The 26,090-nt window shown below is 42.4% G+C and overlaps 1 protein-coding gene across 2 annotated transcripts in view; it reads left to right on the top strand.

Annotated features, from left to right (window-relative positions):
* LOC136853411 (uncharacterized) overlaps window positions 1–26,090 on the top strand; it is an 84,555-nt gene that overhangs the window by 16,941 nt on the left and 41,524 nt on the right. The window contains exon 2 of one of the 2 annotated variants that reach the window (XM_067128920.1): window positions 3,136–3,306. The exons of the other annotated variant lie outside the window; for it this stretch is intronic. The gene's annotated coding sequence lies outside the window, so the exon portion shown is untranslated. The remainder of the gene's footprint in view (window positions 1–3,135; window positions 3,307–26,090) is intronic. 2 annotated transcript variants of the gene reach the window in all.

Here is a 26,090-nt window from a genome sequence, read left to right as displayed (position 1 = left end):
GCTTCCAGGGGCTGGAGACCAGTTTTGGATGTCAGCACTCTTAACTTGTTTGTGGCGAAGACCAAGTTCCACATAGAGACGAACTGGTCTGTCATGTTCTCTCTCCATCAGGACAACTGGATGGTCACCCTGGACATGCAGGATGCCCATCCACTTGGACTCAAGGAAGTTCTTGAGGTTCATCTTTTGGGGCCGAGTTCTCCAGTTTTGAGTGGCTTCATCTTATCGGGATCAATGTGTCATTACACCTGGACGATTGGCTTCTCTACTCTCTGTCAGAGGAGCAATGCACAAAGGACTTACAAAGGATCCTTTGCCTAATGAAGGAGTTAGGCATCTTGATAAATGTGCAGAGGCCCAAAATGACTCCATCTCAGAGCATTCTGTATTTGGGGATGACTCTGAACTCTCAAGTTTTTTTGGCTTTTCTCTCCCCAAAGAAGGTTGAGTCATGTCTCCAGACTGTGCAGGAGTTTTATCAGTCTCTCGACATGTTCTGCACTCTGGTGGATGAGCCCTCTTGGAACTCTGGCCTCAGTGGAATCTTTTGTGATGTTGGGCAGACTTCACATGAGACCCCTGCAATTCTTCCTGAAGGCAAATTGGTGCCGGGAGACTCAGTCAGACTCCGTAGTCTTCCCAGTAACTTCAGAGATCAAGGAGGATCTCCGATGGTGGTTATCCGAGGAGAGACTTCAGAAAGGACTCCCTCTATCTCCTCTGAACCCCAACCTAGAATTCTACTCCGACACCTCAGACGTAGGGTGGAGAGCCTTGTTAGGGAGTTGGAAGGTGTGGACGTGGACTGCAGCTCAGAAGTTGCTACATATAAACGTCAAGGAGTTGAAAGCTATTCATCTGGGCCTTCAAGCTTTTTCTCCACTCGTATCAGGGAAAATAGTTGCGATTTACTCAGACAACACCACAGCTTTGTCCTACATTTGCAAGCAGGGGGGCACCCATGCTTCCACTCTCTATGAGGCAGCCAAAGACCTTCTTCTATGGGCGGACCTTCTTCTATGGGCGGAGCAGAATCATGTCAAGATACTCTGTTGCTTTGTGCAGGGGAAGATGAATGTTCTGGCGGACCAGTTCAGCCGCAGTCACCAGGGTCTCCCTACAGAGTGGACCTTGTATTCCAGTGTGCAGCAATCTGTGGAGGCTTTGGGGCAAGCCTTCCATAGATCTCTTTGCTACTTCAAAGAACAACCAACTTCCTCTCTTTTGCTTGCCAGTCCCGGACACTTTAGCTTGGATGACGGATGCAATGTTGTTAGACTGGACAGGCCTAGACGTCAACACCTTTCCCCCCCCCTTTGGGATGATTCGGGAGGTGTTATGTAAGTTCAGCTCTCATCGGAATATCTCAATGACACTAGTTGCTCCCTTCTGGCCGAGGAAGGAGCGGTTTCCAGACCTGCTGAGACTTCTCTTGGGTTTTCCGAGGCTTCTTCCACAAGAACAGTCGCTGCTTAAACAGCCACATTTTCACATGTACCATTAAGGGTTGTCCACTCTGGCCCTGACAGGCTTCAGACTGTCAGGAGCCTCGTCAGAGCGAAAGGATTTTCACACAGGGCTGCAGAAGCTATTGCTAGATATAGAAGAGCTGCTTGTAGCAAGCTCTACCAGTCCAAGTGGACAGTGTTCAGAAGATGGTGTGCACAAATAATGTCTCTTCTTCTGAAACCTCAGTTGCTCAGATTGTGGACTTTTGCTCTTTCTCAGGACTGTTAGGAGATTGTCACCCTTTACAATTAACGGATATAGGGCTATGCTTAGCTCAGTGTTCAAGCACAGAGGCCTTAACCTGTCTACAAACCAAGATATTACTGACCTTGTCAAGTCTTTTGAGACCTCCAAGACAGATAATCACTCTTCAGTCCCTTGGAATTTGGACGTGGTTTTAAAGTGGCTTGTGAGCTCCTCTTTTGGACCACTTCGTGCTGCCTCCTTTAAGTCCCTCACTCAGAAGACTCTCTTTCTTGTAGCGCTGGCTACAGCGAGGTGAGTAAGGAAAACTCCAAGCAATGGATAAGAAAGTTGGCTTTGTGCAAGGAAGCGCAGTTCGCACTTTATCGCTTGATTTCCTTGCTAAGAACAAGGACTTTTCTCGTCCCTGACCCCGCTCGTTTATTAAGAGCTTGGAGAACATTCTTGGGCCGGAAGAAGAGGAGAGACTTCTTTGCCCAGTGAGGACCTTGTGGCTTTACATCCGCAGGACTGAGAAGATCAGGGGGTTCCTCTAGCAACCTCTGGTGTACGGTGAGAAACCCATCTCGCCCGCTCTCTAAGAACGCCCTCTCCTTTTTCTTAAGGAGCCTTATCTCAGAAGCGCATTCTCAGATTCAAGAGGACACCTTCCAGATCTTGAGGGTAAAAGCTCATGAGGTTCGAGTTGTCGCCACTTCTCTTGCGTTCCGTCATAGTATGTCATTGTCTTCCATTTTCCAGTCAACTTTTTGGAGATCGAAATCTGTGTTTGCTTCACACTACCTGAAAGATGTGGAAGCAGTTTTTGATAATTGTAGTATGTTAGGGCCTTTATCCGTGGCTGGCATGGTGTTAGGAGAGGAAGCATAGGGGCCGAACTGTCCCCCTACTGTCTCCTCACCTTGGTTTTTTTTTATATGTTGAGTTGTTTGGAAGCCTGGGGGTACAAGCGTACCTGGAGCACCCGCCAGATTTTTTATGGTTGGGGTGTTGGTTGCCTAGTTTTTATTGTGGTGCAGGTCACCTCCATTTTGTCTTGTCAGCTGTCAGCGTATCTCCACAGCTGCAAAGTGCCCACTAAAGTAGGGGTGACTCTGGTCAATACGCCATGCCCTCTACAGGTTAAGATGATGCCGACCAGAAGCAGTACAGTATTTACCTGTAGCGGCACTCTTACCAGGTGAGGTACAACAAGCATTGTCTCAATACTAGCAGACTTCTAGTTCAAAGTCATTATCTCTTAATGTTTTGGATTAGTTTTATGTCCATTTGACCTGCCTCCTCTCAATGTGGAGTCAGCTATGTAATTGCTTGGTAAGTCACTTATATAAAAAGGATATTTTTATAGTAAAATAAAGTTTTTTTATATAAATATACTTACCAAGCATTTACGTAATCGGAGCCCTCCCTCTTTCCCCACAGATGGATGTATTTTGGCTCAAATGAATTGATGTTTCCCGCTGAGTTGTACAGTACCTGTCAGTCCAGATATTGGGGGGATCCTTGTCACCTACACTAGCGATGGTAGCGCCACTGCAAAATTTGAATCTTTGGTCTGCTGTGGTAGGAAACTGTTAGCTATGTAATTGCTTGGTAAGTATATAGAAAACTTTATTTTCTTATAAAAATGTCATTTTGGTGTGATTAAGACTTAGGCCTTTCCCCTCTATCTACTCTAAAGTATTGAAATTTCAAGTTTTATATAAGTAACTTACTATATAATTACATAAATATTAGTTTCTACTTTACGTGGCAGCTCAAAATCCAAAATTCGCAGTAGTGCTCTTTTGTTTTGGGTGTAGGTAGACTGCCCCGCCCGCTTTCGGGGGAAGGATAGGTAGAACACAGCTAAAGAGCTCAATTCATTTCTGCATGTCAATGACTAAACATTGGTTATTGAGCAGCTCTGGTTTTTGGTTTTTCACTGGATGGTTGCAGATTCTCTTCATTTTGTGAAGTACTCTGTATTTTTGGTATCAGTGCTGACTATTAATTAGCTTAGTTAATTCAGGATTCCCAATTTGTGACTACCTGATTTTGAATATTTTTTGACTAATCATGTCAGATTCTAGCTTGTCTAGCATTAGATACTGCAGTAAAGGCTGCAAAGACTAGGTTCACTTCAGCTAAATACAACAATCATGCCATATGTACTTCGTGGAGCAAGTTTGCTCACCAGAACTTAACTGTGATGAATGTGCAAGGATTGGGATAAGGGAAATGGAAGATTTTGCATGCACATTTAGAGAAATTGCAACGTGACAGACTGAGAAAGGCTACTGCTGGGGCTGAAGCTAAGGCTTGTGCTAGTCAGGTTTTGTCTCTGGGGTTGATGTTGTTTATCTTACCTGTCCCCTCAACACCTGTGACTGTTTTTTCCCCATCTCAAGTCCTCTGACAGTTTTTCCTGGCACCTATTCTTCTGAACCCAATGCCATTGCCAGCTTAGAAGCTGAGTTGATCAGAAATTTGATCTTTTAGTCAATACCATTTCCCAGATTGGAAATTCGGTCACTGTCTTGATTAACAAATTCAGTAGTATCAGTGTTGGTGCTAATACAGTGTCAAGTGCAGTGTTAGTGGAGGAGGTGACTACTCGTCCCACCGATGCTCCTAGACCAAGGTCCATGCAAAACTCCCCTTGCTCACCTGGTTGGAAGCAAACTGGCAGTCCAAGGAGGTCGGTGGGGTTTGCCCACAGGTAGTCGCTTCCTCAACCAAGCCTGTTCCACGGAGATCCCAGGACTTGGTGGACAGCCACTGGAATGACATCCGTTTACATGCATAATTTATCTTCCAGTGATTCGGACTTCCAATGGGGCGAAAAAGCATAGTTGGCGCTTTTCTAGTGTCACGGCCATTGAAAAGGCATTCTTCTACGATGGACAGGGACCCACCTGTGTGTAAACGAGCGCTTGGAGAGAGCTCAGTCCAACTCCTTCTTGTAGTTTCTGGGATCCTCCCATCAGGCTCCGTTTGTGCCTAAGGTGAGCTGTAAGCACTGCAAGTCTGATCATTCAGTATTCAGACACTCAGTGCATGATGCCCAGTGTTTGAGCTCCCAGTTTCCAAGTGTTCAGTATCGGAACGTTCAGTTTTTGAGTGCCCTATAAGTTAGTGCCCATCATATGAATGCCCAGTGTCTGAACGCCCAGTAAGCGGTCGTTCAGTGTCTGAGTGTTTTGAGTTGATTGCCCAGTGTATAAGTGAGCTCTGTTTTAGTGCCCATTGTCAGATCATCCAGTGCATGGACGCCAGTTGTCCAAGCATCCAACTCCTGATCTTCCAGTGTATGGCTGGGCACGAGATGTCTGAACACCTGAGTGTCCAGTGAAAGGCCCAGCCAAGTGCAATTGTGTATCCAAATGTCCTTGTTCAGTAGACCCTTCTTTGTCACGCCTGTTGTAGTCAAGCACCCAGTGCCACCAGTGGACCAAGCAGTTGAACTAGCTTGATAGGTGCTGTTTTGTATGTGATTGAGGACCCGTCTTTGGTGCCAATTCAACAACGCTTAGATAGCATTCATAGCCTCCTTCAGAAGCCTCGGGGTTGGTACCACAGGACCTTTTGGACCCTCTTACTTCCCTATTTCTTCTGAAGAGGAACCTTGGATGAGGAACAGCCAACTTCTAATTACTCAGCTCTGTTGAGATATTTTTCAGTCTGCTTTGTTTCGACTTTCTTCTCTCCAGCTATTCTCGACTTCTCTGGGTTCAGCCTTCTTAACCACGGCAGCCTGGGACTTCCAAGCTGCATCAGATGGTGCTTTCTTCTTCTTCGATACCTGGTTGGCGGAGAAGAGACATTAGGTAAGGCAGTGGTTTGTATTCTTCCCTCTCGCCTGGTGCGACAGAAGTATATGTCGTATTCCACTGGGGAAGCTCCTTCTTTGGGAGCTTCTGCCTCCTCCCAAGGAGACTTCTCCAGTCTTACCGATGCCAGGGTCGTTCGGCATTCTCCTCATTGCCCTGGTTTTATTACAACTTCAGAATTGGATCAAGGCTGAGGACGTCTTTAAGGTCTTTGAGGTCCTGAGCTTTTTCTATTGGACTCAAGCTCTAGCAAAAAGATGGAAGATTGTGTTTCTCTACAGGAGAACTTTGCTGCGGACTGGTTGGGGTGCTTTCATGCGCTGACAGAGCGGTGAGAGGTGGCGCACAGGAGCTTGCATCCATTTTCACGACAGGCCTCCTGAGGAAAAGGGATTTATGGTGTTTGTTCACTGGAACCTCTCCAGGGAGTAACTCCCAATCAGAGATCATCCCTTCTTTTTGTGCCCTGTTAGACAGAACCAGTTTATTTCCTCAAGCGACTTAGAACAAGTGATTTCAGCCCGAACTTTAGAAAAGAATTCAACAAAGACCTCCTTGACAGACAATCAGCTAAAAGACCTAGAGTTCCATAGAAGCACCCTCATCATCTTCACTGGCAGGACTGCCTCTCTTTGGCTCAGCAGCCCTTAAAAAACAGAGGACATTTTTAATCAAGACCTACAGTGAAGGTGGCACGGTCAGGGGACCTCCCAAAAACCTTCAATCAAACCCAAACAGTATTTGCAAATAAGGACTCTGTCCTCCAAAAAGGGGAGCAAGACTCCTCCATTTTTGGAGCAGGTGGGAGGCCAGGTGTTTGGAACCTCTGGGTTCTAAAGGTTTTTAAAGAGGGATATGCAATCCCATCTCAGGGAGAAACCTCCATTAACAACTTCACCCATCATCTAGGAGGCCTATTCAATAGGCATTCATAAGAGGTTTTGCCCCGTCTTGAGAAGTATCAGCCCTTCTTGAGAAACAAGCTGTGGAGATGGAAAGGATAACACGGGGCTTTCAACCGCCTCTTTGTCATTCCCAAGTCATCGGAGAATGGAGACCTGTCCTGGGTGTCAGGGCTCTGAGCTCCTTCATTTTGACCATGAAGTTCAAGATGGAAACGAACAAGTCAGTCATATGGCCATCCATCAGGAGACTGGATGGTAACCATCAATATGCAGGATGCATACTTCCACGTTCCAGTACACCTGGAATCAGGGAAGCATCTGAGGTTTGTTTTCCAGGACAGGGTCGGGTGCTGTGGATGCTTCCACAGCCCTCAAGTTAAAACCATAAAGTTCTCACACTGTTGGCAAAATGGCTCCATCTAATTGGAATAAATTTCTTTCTTTATTTAGACGACCGGCTACTCCGCTCCCCCTCGAGATCCCAGTGCACAGAGGACCTCGCAAGATGCTTCAACTTGCCCAGGAATTGGGGCTTTTATCAATGTCAAGAAATCTCAGTTGGTTCCCAGTCAATTGGGGATGATGATAGATTCTCTGAATCTTCGGGCTTTTCCGTCCGATCAAAGGATCCTTCTTGTAGATTTCCTGAGGCTGTTACCTCAGAAGAGAAATCTGCTCAAACAACCTCATTTTCACCACTTTCACCAAGGATTGTTTCTTGCTCTGGGACAGGCTTCAGACTGCCCACAACCCCTCACCCAAAACAAAAGAGCGCTACTACAGTTTTCAAATTTTTAGCTGCCAAGTAAAGTAGAAACTAATAGCTATGTAATTATTTGTAAGTATATGTAAAACTTTATTTTATTATAAAAATGTAATTTTTAGTCAGTTAACATTATGATGAGTATGTAGAAATCAAATTGTCATAGAAATTATTCTGCATACTGTATTCTGTATGCATATGAGGAAAGTTTAGGTCTGTAGTTTTGTTTAAAACATATCTACCTGTTGTCTTGTACATGGTAATTATATTTTTGAAAATTTGTCTTATAAATCATGTACAGTAACTAATTGCATTTACACCATAGACTGACATACTGATTCAAAATTACATTTTCCAGGCATGTTCCCAGTAATTTTTATTTCATCAACTTAGAAAAAATAGTTGAAATAGAGCAAAAGGTTACAAATGTATTGTAAAAGTAAATGTAGTAAATTATGAAATTGCAGGAGTATGATTTTGTAATAGTTGGTGGTGGAAGTGCTGGTTGTGTTTTAGCTTCAAGACTTTCGGAAGATCCCAATGTAACTGTTGCTTTATTAGAAGCTGGAGGACAAGAAACAAAAATATCGATGATTCCTGGTTTGGTTGGCTACCTCCAGCTTTCAGATATGGATTGGCAGTATAAAACAGAGCCTTCTTCAACATCATGCCTTGCAATGGTAGAACATAGGTAGGTTCATTCAAGTAGGTTCACTCAAGCCATGTTTTGTAATGCTTATACAAATCATAAGTAAATAAAGAAACAAACTAAACTATATCCTAGTTTTTAGATTTTTAGCGTAAGTTATAGTGTGCTGTATATTATAGTGTGTAAAGCAGATGTAAGCCCAGTTAAAAAAATTTTCGTCTCCATATTATAAAAGTGAGGCCATATTTTTGTTGCTACCTTGTGGCCAGTGTTTAAAGTGTTTGTTAAAATGTAATTTTAACATAACTAATTAAGTACAGTATTGTAATGCAATAATGGTGTACTCACTACCTTCTTGCAAACAAAACTTGAAGGTGAGACTGCAGGAGGCCATGGTACAGAGGTAATGGCAAACCTATGAGTAGATGATACTGGCAGTATAGGCATGTCAAAATGTAAGGCATCAAAATTTGGTACCTAAATAGTCTCAGCTGCAAATAGAGGTATATACTCAAATCATTTAGGAAAACCTGGGTTAAAAGGAGGAATGTTGAGCATCCTCATCTATCTTGTAAACAACCCAGTCTTAGGAATTGAAGACTGATATTGGCCAGAGTGACCGGTCACGCAGAATCTCCAAGTAGTAGGTGAAGCACAAAACTGAAAACTTACTACAGTATTTGTAAACTTAGTGTTTGTGAATTATTTTTAAATACTAATTTTCAATATAACATTAAAGTTTTATACATGATTTCACAAGCATATTCCATCTTTGCTCACTGGTGTGGCATTTATCCTCTGTTTTGACTTTAAGTTATTGAAGAGCTGAAATATCTGTATGTGCAGTGCATTGTACAGTACTTTACTAATTTGTTACAATCATTTACACATTTTTGTTACTTGCAGGTGCAACTTTGTCTCGAGGCAAAGTTATTGGTGGTTCCAGTAGTATAAACTATATGCTTTATGTTAGGGGAACAGAAGAGACTATGACCACTGGGAACGATTAGGTAATCGTGACTGGGGCTATGATAAAATCTTACCATTCTTCAGACTGTCTGAGGACACGCAAAATCCATCTTTAATCAGGATAAAGGTATGTATTCTTAAATGTTGCCAGTAAGGAATCAACTTTGTACAGCAGTACTTACAGCCAGAACAAATATGCAGTGTTATAGGTATGACTAAGAGTCCTGTTTTCCTCTCCAGACACGTTACCACGAAACTTTTCAAATATATTCATCAGAAATTATTTCCGGTTTACGATGCATGTTCCAGGGTTACGATGTGTCGCCAGAGCTGATCCGACGGAAGAAAATATGGCTCCAAAATGGCAGAATTATCAAAATTTGGAGGTTTTTTGATGAAAAACTCAATAAAAATGCAGTTTACATCATTTTCAATACACCCTAAGCATGAAAAGTAATATTTCTGAGTTCAGTCCCGTGTCAGCCGGTGAAATTCCATTACAGCACGAATTTCTAGGTATAACCTTGCTAGATATACCAGAGAAAAAGAGCTTTCAGGAAAGCTGGGGTTACTACCCCAGTCGAGCGTCTTCTAGGAAGGCGTCGGTATAAGGAGGGGTGAGTGAAATACCACTACCACGGAAACCTACTCGAAAGATCTCTCCCTATCAAAATCCCCGGAACAGAGCGGTGAGCCGTTACAGCCCCCACACCAAACACCCGCCAGGGACGGCGACACCAGCGCCACCTACCTCATTCCATTTTCTAGCACGTGAATTCGCTGTTTGTTTTGTGTGCTCTTCCATTTCATTTGGATTTTTTCTGCATCTGTGATGGCGTCGAGCAGCTTTACCATTTCTAAGTTAAGTACCATCTTCTTGTGGGGTTTTGTTCTATTTTTGGCTGTTACGGTCTCGTATTTTCATAAATATTGAGATCTTATTATGTCGCCTGGCGTCCCCAGCCAGCCATTTCGACCGCGAGGCGACTCCTTCTGTTCTTTTCAGTTGGAGTTGTCTCCTCGTCGTTATAGATAGATTTTGCCCCATTGGTTCCCTTCCTGGTGGTTCCTGCGGTGGCTCCCCCCCTCTTATGAATTACGATCAATTGGCCTACTGGCCTTTGTGGGAGTGATGCCCGTCTAGGTACCCCCCCCAGGTTGGGTTCCTGTTTTGTTTTGGTCTTACTAGGCTAATTAATTTTTGATTGAAGATGGTGCTCTCTTTGTTTTATTTTTGTTTTATTTTTTTATTATTTTATTGGGTGGTTTACCTCGGGTGCTGGCGGCAGCCTCAGATCTAACCGCTTCCCCGTGGTAGGCTACGCTCTCTATTGAGCACATTTAGTTAGTTTTTATGTGTGATGGTTATTTTGTGGAGTAGGCTTGTTTGCTTCCATCCCCTTGCCCTGGGTGGGGAGTTCAGGTTGAGGAGTTTTTTGTTGCTGTTTCCTCCGGGATCGTTTTTCGGTGGGCAGAGTGAGCCTTAGTTCTCTTCCTCCATTTGGGGGAATCGAGTTCTTTGGATGTGTTTCCTCTAGGCTAGTCGCCCCCTTGCCCGCCATTCTCGACCCCGGTTGGTTCTCGGCACAAAATTTCTCTCCCTGTTGCTTCCCCCTCCCTTCTGCACTCCTCCCTTTTTCCTAGCCTATACTAGGTTAGGTCCATATTAGGCTTCGCCTAGGTAGGAGTCGGGCTTCGGGTTGGTTGCTTCCAGTGTAGATTGCCCCTCCAAGATTCATTGTCTGGGAGGTATGGTGCAGTTGAGCGGGTGATATGTTTCTCCCGTCTCCTGTTCCTTCCTGGTAGCCTACTCCTCCCCCTACCCCCCCCCTCCTCTCCAGCCTTGCTCTACTCGTGCGGGTGACGCTAGATGGCGTTTTCTCCGAGTTCAGGGACTCTCTTGTTGGTAGAGGATTCGCTCCCTCCCATATTGTCCCTAGCATCGCTGTATTGGGGTTGGTGGTTTGTTTACTCGAACGTGTTCGAGTCACTCCTCGTCTCCCCGTCGGGTTACGTTGATACGGTAAAATATATTGCTTCAGCCTATGTTATGAACATATAAGCATTTTACCCGTCTTGTTTCTCCGGCGGGAAGTAAGGGCGGAAGGTTTTTCATTATATAGGGGAGCGGATCCCTCCGTTCTCTTGAGTTTTTACCATCACTTGTTATTGTTATTATTTTTTTATTGTTTTTAGATAAGTCTGTTTATCTACAGGAGTACTCTCCTTTATATATTATATATTATATATATATATACGTGAGTCCGGTCCTATACCCGGGGCTTCGCCGTTATTTTACTGGCAGCCCTTATGGTTAGTTCCTGGTTTCTCTTTCCTTCATTCCCGGAGTACTCCGGGGTCTGAAAATCTTTACCTTCCACTCTGTGTAATTTAGAGCTTATTGGCCCAGTTTATGATAAGGAGTTCTTCTCCGCCGGAGTATTCGGTTGTAGTTGAGTTTCCCGGCCTTGCCGGCTTTAGATTGCTTAGGGTGGGAGGTTCATGTACTTTTCTACTTACAGACTGTTCGCTGTGAGGAGCCGGGGTGTACCGCCTCCCTCCAACAACCTTACGGTCACGTAGTTTGCCGGACCCACGCTGGTTGTGCGGTCCGACTGGATGACCTGGTTGTCTGGCACCCTGATGGTTGTGAGGTTTGCTTCGCTCTCTGCACAACTGTCCAGGATGAGTCGGTAAGTGACAGTCTTTTACATTCTCTTGCTTTATGCTCCTCATATTGTATATTGTTTATGAGGTTCCCGGAATGGTTTTCGTTCTTAGCTAATTGTTGGTTTTCTTACAGGCGGACGAAACTTCCAAGAAGTCTGCCTTGGAATCCCTCCGGGCCTGGGTGGCTGGGTTTGGAAGGAACGTTCCGTCGGGAAGCCCTACGTCCTCGACGCCAGGTTGAGGGACTTGCTCTACCCGGCGCGCACGGGTGGCGGCGCAGTGCCTGAAGATCTTGCCACCCCTATCATCCAGCAAATCCGGGATGAGACCCAGCCACCCCAAGTGGATATCCTCTACGCTGAGGTCTCGGAGGATGTTGCCGCCATTGGATCTTAACCTGGAACCGATGAACATAGAGCAGGACCAGGTGGTAAGTGGTGAGGTAGGTGAGGTTGTTGGGGCGGGCCCCCTTTATTTGACTCCCCTGCTTCATCCATTTCTTCTTTTGCAGGTTTTGTGAAGTCTTCCTCCTTGGGTGATAGAGCTCCATCTGCTATCCCCAAGTTGAAGTTGAAGACTTCATGGAAGGCGAAGGGCTTCAAGTCCTCGACTTCCAAGAAGGCATCGCCCTTCCCCGTCGAAGGCTAAGGTCTCAGGACCTGTAGCCTCCGGGAGCAAGTCTGGTTCCTCCAGCAAAGGCGCGAGTAAGAGGGCTGCAAAACCAAGCCCTCCTCGCCAACCTGCTTTTTCGATGCAGAGGCCTTTGCAAATCAGCTCTATAAGCGGTTTACAGAGGACCTAGATACGAGATTTAATAAAATCTCTGAGAAGTTGGCCAGTCATGATAACATACTGGCAGGAATGGCTCACCCACCCCCAGCCGAACCACAGTATGTTATCCCCGACACTGCGGACCTCCCCGCGTTCGATGTCGGTAACCCTTGGCGGCGCCGCTCTCCGGGCCATCCAACATGATGGCAAGCTGACTCTTGATGGTCTTGGCACGAGGCGGTTGGAGGAATTGGAGTTCTTCCCCCGATCTCCTGCCCCCTTACCCAGGCTTCGTGAGGCTTACAGAGGAAGCTTGGATTTGGTCAGACAAGGTTCCTAGGGAGACTGTCATCGTCCCTAGGGACCAAGCTCAGTCGGCTCTCCTGCGCACTCTGACGGAGTGGCAGGCAGACAACACGAAGTTGACTCCTTTCAAGGGCAACTTTACGATGTTCGCCCTGGGAGACAACCTACCCACCCCTTGCTTGGACAAAGTCGCTCTGGCTACGGCCCGGGCGTGCTTTGATGGTAATCCGTTACCACAGCTAAGGAGACAGACCCTACTTCCTGGTATTCCCAGGAAGTAATGAGTTCTGGGTAGACGCCCCATCCACTTTCACGGTCGGGAAGCTGGACCCCTTCTGCGCTTCCACGCCAATTCAGTGAGCAGCTCCCCAAGCTGCGGAAGCTTTTTGAAAGCGGAGTTTGATGCTCGGGTTAAGTTAGCCCGGTCCTTGAACTCCGTATGCCTTACGGAAGCTACTGCCGTCTCCTGCTCGGACGAACCATTCTTCCAAGTTTTGGCTAAATCCTGCTGGCTGGCTTCCAGTCTGACTTGTTTGAGTTTATCATGGCCAGACTGGAATGTAGGAAGTTCATCTTTGCCGATGCGACTATCCGCCACGAGCCTAACAAGCTCGTTAAAAGCTCGATCTGGGGACCTAACCTCTTCCCTGAAGAGGAGGTCACAAATGTTATGGCCGAGGCTACACGGGCCAACCAGAGTCTTCGTTCTCGCTGGGGCATTTCTGCCTATAAGCGTAAGACCCCAGAATCGGCCGGCCCCCAATCGAGAGGAGGCAAACGCTTCAGGAGGCATAAGAGGCCCCACCATCAGGCGGTAGTCCAAGCCGTCCCGGTCTCGGCAGTAGCACAGCCTTCTACTTCCAAGGCTCACCCCCAACAGTATGTGCTGGTCCAACCAGCTGCACCCTCCTATGTGGCTTCACCGGCGTACAACCCCACATATGAGGGCCGTGGTTACTTTCACGGCCTTAATAGGGTTGCAAGGGGAGGAAGAGGCAAAGCCCCTCATAGAGGGAAGCCCAACACCACCCCAAGGGGAAGACCTGGACGTGGTAGGGGGAATAAACCCACTCCCTCCCACTGAGAGAACACAGGTAGGCGGTCGCCTGTTTTGGTTCAGGGACCAATGGACCTTCAGCCCTTGGGCACACAGCATTGTGTCCAAAGGACTAGGATGGAGCTGGATCAAAACCCTCCTCCTCTAATCAGGTTTTACCAGCCACCCACATCAATCCTAAAGGATTACGTGACAGAATTGCTCAACAAACGAGCAATAAAGAAAGTAAGGCACCTAAAGTTTCAAGGCAGGTTATTCACTGTTCCCAAAAAGACTCGATCAGCAAAGAGTGATCCTGGATCTGTCGCGTCTAAATCTCTACATAAAATGCGACAAATTTTCGCATGCTTACGGTAGCTCAGGCACGGACTCTACTTCGCGTGGAGCCGTCACCACCTCTATCGATCTTTCAGACGCTTATTATCACGCCCGGTTGCGCGGAACTTCTCTCAGTTCCTCGGTTTCAGACTCGGGAATCAAGCCTACTCCTTCAGGGTCATGCCCTTCGGTCTGAACATTGCGCCCAGGATATTCACAAAGCTGGCGGACACGGTAGTACAACAACTCCGGTCTCAAGGGATATCCCTAGCAGCATATTTAGACGATTGGATAATTTGGGCACCAACAGTTCCGGAGTGTCAGAAAGCCACGTCCATAGTCATCAATTTCCTGGAGTCGCTAGGTTTTCAACTGAACAGAGAAGTCCCGCCTGACTCCGAGTCCCGGTTTCAGTGGTTGGGTCTCCAGTGGGATCTGTCATCTCACACACTATCTCTTCCGCCTCCCAAGAGGAAAGAGATAGCATCTCTCACCAGGAGATTCCTCAAAAATCCATCAGCATCCCGCCGGTCCCAAGAAAGGGTCCTTGGATCTCTTCAGTTTGCCTCAGTGACAGACCTGCTCTTAAAAGCGAAATTAAAAGACATAAACAGAGTGTGGCGGAGTCGAGCCAATGTCAAGCTCAGAGACAAGGTCTCCTCTATTCCTCGAATCTTAAAGACAAGATTGCGACCTTGGACCTCGGTCAGAGGCCTGTCCAAAACAGTTCCGCTTCAATTTCCCCCCTCTGGCACTAGTTGTTCACACAGACGCTTCCCTAAGCGGCTGGGGGATATTCACCAAAACAAAAGTACAAGGAACGTGGTCCACAATGTTTCAGCAGTTCCATATAAATACCCTGGAAGCTATGGCGGTCTTTCTAACTCTGAAGAAAATCCGCCCCCCCAACCGGATTCATATCAGGTTGGTATTGGACAGCGCAGTGGTAGTTCATTGCATCAACAGGGCGGCTCCAAATCAGGCCGAGTAAACCAAGTAATGGTTGCTATCTTCTCCTGGCGAACAAGCACGGCTGGCACCTGTCAGCCACCCACCTAGCGGGGTACGGAACGTGGTGGCGGATTCCCTGTCCAGGACTACTCCGTTGGAGACGGAGTGGTCCCTGGACGTGGGAATCTTTCAAATGGATTTGCCGGGTTCCGGGCCTCCAAGTGGATCTGTTTCGCAACGGAGAGCAACTTCAAGCTCCCCTGTTATGTGGCCCCCAACCTGGACCCTCAGGCGTACGCCACAGACGCAATGACAGTAGATTGGAACAGTTGGGAGAAGATTTATCTTTTCCCCCCAATAAATTTACTGCTGAAAGTTTTACACAAACTCAGGACATTCAAAGGTCAACCAGCCCTAGTAGCCCCCTATTGGCCGAAGAGCAATTGGTTCCCTCTTCTTCAGGAACTGGGATTACGGAGTCTTCGGATTCCCAAGCCCATTCTGACTCAGACAGTACAAACCAAGACTGTGTCAGCTTCCTCAAGGATTCAGAATGCCCTAGTTTTATGGACTTTATAAAATTCGCAGCCCAAAAAGGAGCGAACATTGACCCTGTCAACACTCTGTTTTTAGAATCAGATAAAAGAGATTCTACTCTTAGACAGTATGACTCAGCAGTCAAAAAATTAGCCTCCTTCCTAAAAGCATCTGAAGCCAAAATCATGACAGCTAATTTAGGAGTTTCCTTCTTTAGATCATTGTTTGAGAAAGGCCTTGCTCCGGCCACTATTACCACAGTCAAGTCAGCATTGAAGAAAGTATTTCTTTACGGCTTTAAAATCGACCTTACAGATTCCTACTTTTCATCTATCCCCAGAGCATGCGCTCGTCTGAGACCAGTATCACGCCCACAGTCTGTTACGTGGTTTCTCAATGACGTCCTCAAGTTAGCATCAGAGATGGATAACTTTCATTGCTCTTATCAGGATCTGTTAAGGAAGACTTTATTTTTGATTAGCTTGGCTTCAGGTGCTAGAATCTCGGAGCTGTCGGCTCTCACTAGAGGTGATAATTATGTGAACTTCCTCCCGTCTGGAGAGGTCCTCCTTTCCCTGACCCTAGATTTTTAGCTAAGAACGAAGACCCACAGGACAGGTGGTCTCCTTGGAAGGTGGTGCCCCTTCCTCAAGACCAGTCTTTATGTCCAGTTTATACACTTAAATCTTACCTTTTAAGAACTCCACAGAGTAAGTCGGGTCCTCTTTTTATCAGGGAGAAAGGTGGTACTCTTTCACTAAATGCTATAAGACAACAAATTCTATATTTCATTAAACAGGCCAACCCAGATTCAGTTCCCAAGGTTCATGATATTCGAGCAGTTGCTACTTCCATTAATTACTTTCATAATATGGACTTCTCGGAGTTATCTAAATTTACGGGTTGGAAATCACCTCTAGTGTTTAAACGCCACTATTTAAAATCGCTCGAAGCCCTGAAATTTTCTACCATAGCTGTGGGAAGTGTCATCTCCCCACCTTAATTAATCATATCCTTATCCTTTCCTTTCCCCCCCGCCCGCCTGCCTCATTTACTTCTCTGCTTATTCTCCTGGTTGATTATACCTCACTGCCTGGCTCCTCATATTGATGTTTCTTGTATCTGTTGATGGAAAAAGTGTAATCTGACATGCCATGATTGTTTTTTCTTATGGGGTACTGGACAGTTTTTATTTGGCTCCACGTACCCCAGATATATGTATATGTTCTGTATATGTTAATGCTCATTGATCTTGTCTCTTACGTGTTTAGCCTAAGTTTACGTGTATAGTATTAAGGTTATATTTGCAGTTATTTTGTGCGCTTTTCATGTTTCACCTTGCTTTAAGTAATTTTAAGGTTTTTGGGGCTTCTTCTCCGTCGTACCGGGGACCTCCCCACGTTTCATAGTATTAAGTTTTTTGATGTGACTTAGATTTAGTATGCCTTAGTCTTAGTATTCTTGCTACATGGAAGAGATTGCTTGATTAAAATTATTTTGGTAAAACTTTTGCCTTTTTCTTCAGATTACCCCCCATTTCTTTTTCCTGGTAGTTGCAGCCTTGGCATGATTCTCTATCACTATTTCACCGGCTGACACGGGACTGAACTCAGAAAAGGGATTTTGACAAAGGAAAAATCTATTTCTGAGGAAGGTCCCGTGTCACCCGGTGACCCTCCCTGGATCACCTAGTACTCTCCCCCCCCACTTGCACATGCCAAGTCTGGGGTTAGTGCTAGCATGGAATGAGGTAGGTGGCGCTGGTGTCGCCGTCCTGGCGGGTGTTGGGTGTGGGGGCTGTAACGGCTCACCGCTCTGTTCCGGGGATTTTGATAGGGAGAGATCTTTCGAGTAGGTTTCCGTGGTAGTGGTATTTCACTCACCCCTCCTTATACCGACGTCTTCCTAGAAGGCGCTCGACTGGGGGTAGTAACCCCAGCTTTCCTGAAAGCTCTTTTTCTCTGGTATATCTAGCAATGTTATACCTAGAAATTCGTGCTGTAATGGAATTTCACCGGGTGACACGGGACCTTCTCAGAAATAGATTTTCCTTTGTCAAAATCCCTTATATATATATATATATATATATATATATATATATATATATATATATATATATATATATATATATATATATATATATATATATATATATATATTATATATATATATATATATATATTATATATATATATATATATATATATATATATATATATATATATATATATATATATATATATAAACTGTACAAGTGTGTGTGTGTGTGTATGTATATATATATATATATATATATATATATATATATATATATATATATATATATATATATATATATATATATATATATATATATATATATATATATATATACAGTGAACCCCCTGTATTTGTGAGGGATGTATTCCAGACCCCCATGAATGGCTCAAATCCACAAATGCTTACAACGCCCCTCTAAAAACGCTTATACCTGTCTACCATGAAGGGTGAAATACCAAAGTATGCCTAAAAATACCAGCCTACATCAAATATCCATTAAACCATTACCTTATTACTGTATTAATCTTTGAAATTATACTATTAATATAATTTCCAAGCCATCTTAAACATTTTATCATTACATTTATACGTCGTACTGTATGGCTTACAGCTGTAGGTGAAAATAATCCAGTCCCCCCTACGTATTCAGCCACACACATTTTCTTTCATACAGTTATAAACCATCCCGTTTTCTTTTCGGGGGGGAGCCATTGGTATTTACGTATACAGTATGTAATTCACAAGAAGAGAGAGGGACAAACAATAAAAAAAAAAACGTATGCACATTTTAAAAAATTTAATACTACGTATATTTGTACCTGTCTACCATGAAAGGTCAAACACCAAAGTACTGTATGCCTAAAAATGCCAGCCTACATCAAATATACATTAAACTATTACCTTATTACTGTATTATGCTTTGAAATGATACTATTAATATAATTTCCAAGCCATCTTAAACATTTTATTGTTACATTTATACATACGTACTGTATGGCTTACAGCTGTAGGTGAAAATAATCCAGTCCCCCCTACATATTCAGCCACACACATTTTCTTTCATACAGTTACAAGCCGTCCCATTTTCTTTTTGGGGGGAACGTTGGTATTTACGTATACGTAATTCACAAAAAGAGACAAAAAATAAAAAATCTTTATGCACATTTTAAAAAATTTAATACTACTTATATATAAAGACTACTACATACGTAAATCACACGGGTACTCACCAGCGATGAATGTTGATTAAAGATGATGATGATGAATTAGCTGTAGGTGCGATGAATGACGATGAAGATATGACTGCACAGCAAAGCAGAGGAGTTACAACTCATCTGAGGTGCCTCTTCACCTTCAGGAGGTGCTTGGGGAGGCACTTCTTCAGTTGATTTGGGAGGCACTACTTCAGGCGATTGGGAGGCACTTCTTCAGGCGATTCGAAAGGTACTACTTCAGGTGATTTGGGAGGCTTTGGAGGGCCTTCTTCGTCCGTTTGATGAACATGGTGATAGGCAGCTACTGTCGCTGCTTTTCATGGTGGTGAGGGTTTGATTATAGGACTCCCATGCTGAATGAAGGATGGTTGAAAACTTTAGGGCGTTCCATAAAAAGGATCCCATGTTGAAACATACTCCTGCGTATCCTTAATCATTCTCTTAATGTGGGACAGACGTTCCAAAGTCAGGCCGCTCTCCTCTTGCTCCTGCTCCTCCCCTGAACCTGGCGTATCTTCTTCCTCACTGGCAGATTTCGTCAGCTCTTCCAAATCCTGGTCCGTTAGGAGGTCAGAGTGAGCATCAATAAGGGTGCTGATTTCATCCTCGGTGATGTCCTAAGCCTTCCCCACCTAGAATCCTCGCCAACTGGACAGCCTTATTAATGGCCAAATGTTGAATTTCTTCAGGAGAGAAGCCCCTGTAATCATGAAACACTCCAGCCACAACTTGTTCCAGCATGCATTCAGGGTCTCCTTCTTCATGTCATTCAGTGATTGGCTGATGATGGTCAGACATGAGCAATTGTGAATTTAACGCCATTATTCTTTTAGCGTAAATTCACTGTCACTGTCCATTACATTTCACTGTCACTGTCCATTGCATTTACAAGGTGCTGGAGGAGTTCCTGGTATAGAGTGCCTTGAAGGCATGGATCACGCCCTGGTCCATAGGCTGGAGGAGAGGTGGTGTTGGGAGGAGGAACTCAAACTGGACTCGCTTGTAAGAAAGATCGAGGGTGGCCACCAGCATTATCCATAATCAGCAACACCTTGAACTCCATGGCCAAGTCGTTCAGGTATTGCCTAACCTGAGAGATGAAGCTCTGATGGAACCAGTACTCTGTGAGGACTTTGGTGATCCAGGCCTTAGGGTTATGCATTCAGAACACAGGAAGCAATGCCTTGTTCTTATTCTTGAGGGCCCTGGGGTTTGCAGCCTTGTAAATGAGGCCTGGTTTAAGCATGAAACCAGCTGTATTCCCACACATGATGAGGGTAACCCTGTCCTTCTGGGCCTTGAATCCAGAGGCTTTAGCTTCGTCCTTCATAAGGTATGTCCGGGAAGGCATCTTCTTCCAGAACAGGCCAGTCTCATCCATATTGAACACCTGTTCTGGATGGTAGCCCTTCTCCTCGATGATCTTCTTGAAGGCCTCCAGATATTTCGTGGCTGCTTCAATGTCTGCAGATGCTGATTCCCCATGCAGAGTAACAGACTTTAGGTGGAACCGCTTTTGAAATCGGTGGAACCACCCCTTGCTAAGCGTGGAAACCAAAATGGCGCTGATGATGGTCCTGCTTGGGGCTCTTCCCCCTTTTCTTCTTCTGCTGGTTCATCAAAGCCTAAAAATTCTAATTCGCCTTCTTCAACGCCTTCCTCTGCCTGTACTACGTCGTCGCCTTCCTTAGTAGTTGATAACTGCTGGTAGAGTTGTCGCGCTTTTCGCGAATGATGTTGGAGTCAAGGGCACGTTTTTTCTTCCGGCAGCCCTTTATCCAGATTGCCAGAGCAGATTCCATCTTCCACGATTGTTTTATACTGTCGAAACTGTCTTTGCACTAACCGAAGTAGCTCATACTCACAGACTTGCGTATCTCCGCCTCTTTCTTCTTGATATATCTCACTGTGCTCTCATTAACAATGAAATGGCGGCCAACCGCGGCAAAACTTTGCCCTCCTTTAACATGTCAAGAAGCTTCACCTCTCGAGTTTCATAACAGTCTTCTTTAAAAAGTTTTTTAGACTCTGCCAGAAGGCTTTGAAGGATCAGGGCATTTTTACGAGGCATTTTAGGGCCGAATACCGCTGATGCACAAAGATAAAAATCCAAACGGACAGACCTACGGAGGTTCAGCGGTAAGATACTGCGTTTTAGTACGCACAACTGAGAGGATGCCGTGGAGCAGTCTCCCAGAATTCTGTGTTCGTGAGTTGGTTTGAATGTTCAGCCAATCAGCGCCAAGGGAAATGAATGGTGCTTCTGGATTGGCTGCTTTGCAGATGACAACCAATAGTGTGTTGAGTATCACTGGTCCTGGGTACACAGCGTCAAGCATCGCGACTTTATATTTGCAGAGAGGTGGCTTGGGTGAAGCACTTTTAAGAAAAACAAATATGTTATTGAAATTTTGCTGTGTTTACGTTATTATATTACAGTACTGTAATATTTGAAAATTAGTAAATCATTTTTCAACTTACAAAATATACTTACAGTAGTCATTAATATATACTTAGTACATACATGAAAATGCTAAATTACCAGATGTAAACATTCGTACCCTGCAGTATTCCTGTTGTCTTACATATTTTGGATTGGCTCTAGAAATTACCCATATTTTTGTATGTACTATTTAAAAAATGATCCTACAACAAAACATTTTGTAAAATGTACGTACTGTATGCGCAGAAGATCAGTGTTAGTATATGTATGCGCAACCAGTAGTACCATTTCATATACCGTAGCGGCAAATGACCCAATATAACCCGTTTTATTGCTATCTCACGTTTGTGTGTTTTGCGTGTACAGTACTATGGCCTAAAAATATTTTTTTTGAAATCGTGCATTAAGATGTCCTCTGAAAGCTCTGCTTCTTTTAAGGCCTCTGGCCAATAGCCTACAATTACTGTAATGACTGATGAGAAGAAAGTACTGTAGACATGATTGTTTTGTTAAGAGAGGCTGATGAGAAGAAAGTACTGTAGACATGATTGTTTTGTTAGAGAGGGCAAAGTCACGGAGAAGTAGCAGCCCATTACAGCATGACATTAATTGCGGTTGCCTGCATTGAGCATGAACAAGGTAAAATACTCATGCAACCCCTACTGTACCACCTTACGTTGCCATGTTCAAATACCTTAACATGACAGCGCCCCGTCATTCATCGTACTACAGCTAATTCATCATCATCATCATCATCTACAGCATACTGAAATCAACATTCATCACCAGTAACTACCCATATGATTTAACTTTATTATTTATTATTATTAAGGTACCCAGTGTAGTTTTTTTACATAATATTATTTAATTTCTATTACTATTATATGTACAGTACTGTAGTACAGTATTATTATTGATTTACATGATTATTTAATGTTTTTATACAATAAATATGAAAATACAGAATATTGCTATATGAAAAAGACAAAAAATCTGCATCCAAATATGGAGTTTCCATGAATATTTTTATAGATATGTTCCATAGAAAAACTCATGAATCGTGAGTTTCCTGCGAAAATTTTTAGATAGGTTCCATAGAAAAACCCATGAATGGGTGAGTCGGAACCTTGAGAATGCAGGAATACAGGGTTTACTGTAAACATATATATATATATATATATATATATATATATATATATATATATATATATATATATATGTATATATATGTGTATATATATATATATATATATATATATATATATATATATATATATATATATATATATATATATATATATATATATATATATATATATATATATATATGAGCTGATCTATATAGAAAATCTACTAGGCACGCTTTTAGACAGCGTGTGTGTGACCAGAGAGTAACGAACCGATAGATACCGCTGATTCATCGAATGTTAAATACGATCGTTGGCGGCTTGGCGTGGGTGATTCAAATGAGTGCCATACATCAAGACCCTTATTGGCCCATTTCGATTATGAGAGACCAATCAGCTGAGGTCTATGACCCAAAAGTTCAGTTTGAAAAGCAAAGAGTCAGTAGGGAGTCAGTGGTTTCCGGGTCAAGTCGCGTTTTCAAAGACAGGGTCCAGGGCGCGTGTTGTTTCAGAGTACCTTCCGATGATTATAACCTTAATATAATTAGTAGCGTAATATTAGCAACAGGGTCCTGTGTAACTATTAAGGAAAATACACATGTGTTAATTGTATCTTACGCGTTTCATTGTACTGGTAGAACCCTTATATGATCGAAGATCAGGTCATATATATATATATATTATAAAATCAAAACTCATAGATCATTCTAGCATAGCTGGATGATGTAAAACATTTTGGGAACAAGATCCATGGAACGTTCTAAAATATTTTGGGACCAGGATACGTCCTAGAAACTATATGACACAATTGCCACGTGCAGTACTTCTTCCCAAAGCAGGACAAGTTCAAACAAAGGATATGGTTATTCAGCATGTGCTTTGATGCAATCATTTCTCCCTTCTCATATGAGACAAAATCTTACGCAACTTGATGCTCAATTTATCTCTCGCCTGTCAACACAAATTAATTGCTTGAATCAAAACAAAAGCAAATGATAGCATCCCTTGATACCAACCCCAGAAACACATGTTCTGGTCTGACTAAATCTCCTCTCTCAATTATGTTATTATTAAGAAACATTATTAATTTTAAATTATGCTATTAAGTTATCTAAATCATTAATATTTGTGAATCTGACATTACAAAGACATTTTTACATAACTATTATTAATATACACAATGCACTAAACAATATATCTTGTATATATAAAAATAAATCATGCGACAATTACAAAGCATATCATAACATTCTGGAAAAATCATACTTTACACATGTTACAAGAGAATATCATGATATATATATATATATATATATATATATATATATATATATATATATATATATATATATATATATATATATATATATATATATATATACAGGTAGTGCTGAAATAACGATAATTAAGCTTTATGATAAACGATTTTTGCGATGGGGTTAGCAATTAATACAACAATATTTAGAAAATATTTTTAAATTTTGCGCTGGCACAGGCAGCAGCGTACAATCAGGCAGTGAGAGAAACCATACAATAAACCAAATTCTTTTCCTCCATCTCTATTCCATCTAGTTAAAAAAGTAAAAGAGAATGATAAAAGTATTGTTAGTAACATTATACTCTTGTGTAAATGCGTACAGCCATAAACAGCTGAACGAGAAACTCTTGTTTTGCTGATTACTGAAATGGATAACAACAACTGTTTTTCTTGTATTTCAACCATCGTACGGTTAAACAGTTACCGTAGTTATGTTACAAATGATGTCAAGTACAATAGGACTGATATATTTTTACATTATATCCTTATTCGCTTTGGAGAAAAGATCGCAAAGGAAATATACTGCTAAATTTAAGCTGCAAGTTGTAGATGAAGCTGTGAAAACAATGTTCAAGCTGCTAATGACTAAATTATTGTGCATCGGCAGCATGGATGAAACTGGACCGTAAATAAAATTGGAGAGAAAGTATTTTAATCAAAACTACTGGGCATGAAAGAACACATATTACGACTGTTTTCCCGCCGATAAGAGATAAATATATAAAGCTTGTATTATGAGGAAATCAAGAGAAAAAAGCGGATGGAATCTTGATATTTTTTTTTTACACAAAACAAACATACCCCCAAACGGCCAGCTGCCAACATCATCTGTTAACAAAAAAAATAGCTAAATTATTTTCACAAGAGATGTATTTAAGTTATATTTCGTCTTAAAAACACTTTGTGTAACGAAAAATATCCTTGTCCTATATTAATAAAGTATTTAGAGATTCATTTACGCTAAAAAGAAGCAAGAAAAGCGCTCTGAACTGAATTGAGTGCAGCGAAATATACTTACTGCGTAATCAATTTCCCAACCAAAACATTGATCGCTATGATCGCAATTTATAATATGAAAGCAATATGAGAATATATACAGTATTATTGGATACAGTGTAGTAAAGCATAACGTTTTAAAAGATCCATGGAAAAGATGCACATTTGTTATTTTGAATTTTTATGTATTTGAATTAAAAATAGTTTTGTATTTAAAGTTTTTACAATAGTTTCATTTACTAACCACCAGTAGTAGGAATTAAATGTGATTAAATTAGACTGATAGATATGTTTTGTTCCTTCAGTTTTTACAGATATGACTCTTACTTGGCGAGACGGTTACAGTAATGGAATGATGCCTTTTTACTTTAGTATATTTCATGTTTAAATGTTGATATAATAACCCCCCCCCATATTTGCAGTCTCACGATTCACAGACCCACCTATTCGCAGATTTCTCTATGGAACATATATACGCATTATTTGTTGAAAATTCGCCCATTAACGGTATTTTTCACTGAGAAATATTCACTAATTACTATATTTTCATCTCATTTTCATGACTATAAATGCACTCTTTGTGATAAAACTATTAAAATACTCAGTTAGTGCTCGAGTTACAATAATTCACCTTACGATAATTCAACTTTGCAATGGGGTAAGTAATTAATACCGATATAACAATATTTATAAAAATTTTTAAATTTCGCACCGGCGCAGGCAGCAGCGTACAATCAGGCAGCAAGAGGGACCATTACAATAGACCAACTTCTTTTCCTCCATCTTTTTATCCCATCTTCTAGTTTTAAAAAGTAAAAGAGAATTATAAAAGTATTGTTAGTAACGTTATAAAGTATTGTTAGTAACATTATATTCTTGCATAAATGCGTACAGCCATAAACAACCGAACGAGAAACTTGTTTTGCTTATCACCGAATCGGATAACAACAGCCGTTTTGCTTGTGTTTCAACCATCTTACGGTAATAAACAACTACCCTAGTTATAGTAAAAATGACATTAAGGAGAATAGAACTGATGTATTTTTACATTATACTGTACCCTTATTCGGTATGGATAAAAGATCGGCAAGGAAATATCCTGCTAAATTTATATTGCAAGTTGTAGCTGAAGCTGAGAAAACAGTGTTCAAGCTGCTAACGACTGTAAATTATCGTGCATTGGCAACATGGATGAAACTCGACCGTAATTAAAATTGGAGAGAAAGTATTTTAATCAAAACTACTGGGCATGAAAACAATTACTGCTATTTTTACTCCAATAAACGATAAATACGCAAAGCTCATATTATGATGAAATCAGGTGAAAATAGCAAACAGAATCTTGATGTTTTTACACAAAAACGTCCCAAACAGCCAACATCATCTGTTAACAAAAAAAATAGCTAAATTAATTTCACAACAAGACATATTAATGTTTTATTTAGACTTAAAAACACTTCGTATAATGAAAAATAATCTTGCCCCATATCAGTAAAGTATCTAGAAGCAAGAAAAGCGCTCTGAACAGTTA

This window comes from Macrobrachium rosenbergii, chromosome 27 (assembly GCF_040412425.1).
Source record: "Macrobrachium rosenbergii isolate ZJJX-2024 chromosome 27, ASM4041242v1, whole genome shotgun sequence".
NCBI classification, from domain to species: Eukaryota; Metazoa; Arthropoda; class Malacostraca; order Decapoda; family Palaemonidae; genus Macrobrachium; species Macrobrachium rosenbergii.
This window is presented reverse-complemented; position numbering and strand designations above follow the sequence as displayed.